The sequence below is a fragment of the Silene latifolia genome, chromosome 6, assembly GCF_048544455.1.
Source record: "Silene latifolia isolate original U9 population chromosome 6, ASM4854445v1, whole genome shotgun sequence".
Taxonomy (NCBI): domain Eukaryota; kingdom Viridiplantae; phylum Streptophyta; class Magnoliopsida; order Caryophyllales; family Caryophyllaceae; genus Silene; species Silene latifolia.
In genome coordinates, this window is record NC_133531.1 from 19,752,358 (window position 1) to 19,753,544 (window position 1,187).

The following is a 1,187-nucleotide window of genomic DNA, read 5'->3' on the forward strand; positions in this document are numbered from 1 at the left end:
TTCTTCTTATGCGCAGGTCACAGGGTGGTGAACTACTACCATTCAATCCAGAGATTGAGATAACCTTGCGCGCAAAGAGGAGATTGTTTCAAGAACAACAGTTAGAAGAAGAGCCCGGTTCTCATTCCAGCTTTTACGAGAACGGGCTGTTCGAGGAGGATGCACCTTCATCTCCAGTTTCTAATTCATCAGCTGAGACTGTCACTTCTCCTGATTTTCTAGAGATGGCCGAAGAAGCAACTATTGCCAGTCACTCTGAGCCGACGGCTGCGAATCTCTACAAAGGATTCGAACTACCAGGGGAGGCAAGAAAATTCGAGCCGAAGCCTTCCTATATCAACTTGGTTGAGAGAAACCAATTCGAGGGAGTTGCAAATGAAGATGCAGCCAAGCATATGGAGATTTTTATCGATTATTGTTGCTCTATACCCCCGCCGACCGGTGTGACCCAGGACCAGATAAAGGAGACTATGTTTATATTCTCACTCCGTGATGCTGCAAGGGAGTGGTACAGAGATCTGGATCGAGCTGCTCATGGGATCACCGATTGGAATTCTTTGGCTTTGGCATTCTACAAGAAATACTTCTCTGCCTCGAAGACTAATGCCATTAGAGCTCAGATCACGAGCTTTAAACATGGGCCTGATGAGAACTTTCATGAAGCATGGGTCCGTTTCAAGAAGCTGGTGCGAACCATTCCGCACCATGGGTTCGAAAAATGGAGTCTTTGCAATCAGTTCTATAACGGGCTGTATGACGATCAGAGGGCTATCTTGGATGCTGCAGCCAATGGCCGATTTGCTGAGAATATAGGAGAGACTAAGGGGTGGAAGATCATTGATGACTTATCCACCCACAAAGCTGAGTATGGAAATTCCCGAGGAAATCAAAGGAGAGCTGCTGAATCTTCTTCTGTAGCTGCACTAGAACCTCTCACTGCAAGGTTTGACAAGTATTAGTTGGGAGGAGCTTCAAAAGGAGGGATGTATCATGTTAATGCTGTCTCAGACGGTCCTTTCGTCTGTAGAAGATGTGGAGCTGAGGGACATGTTTCAGAAAATTGTCCCAGCCCCTTCGAGTCTTGTGCTGCCTTTCAACATTATAGGCAGACAAACACGTACTATGAGCCGAATGTCCATCCCAACGTGAGGTGGAGTAGCCAGAATGTCCTGAATCCGACTCAACCT

At 46.8% G+C, this 1,187-nt stretch overlaps 1 non-coding gene across 1 annotated transcript; it reads right to left on the minus strand.

Moving 5' to 3' along the window:
- Nucleotides 1-605: 605 nt before the first annotated feature.
- Nucleotides 606-712, minus strand: LOC141588933 (small nucleolar RNA R71). Its single transcript, XR_012519899.1, has one exon. It is a non-coding gene; the product is annotated as a small nucleolar RNA R71 (small nucleolar RNA).
- Nucleotides 713-1,187: the final 475 nt, after the last annotated feature.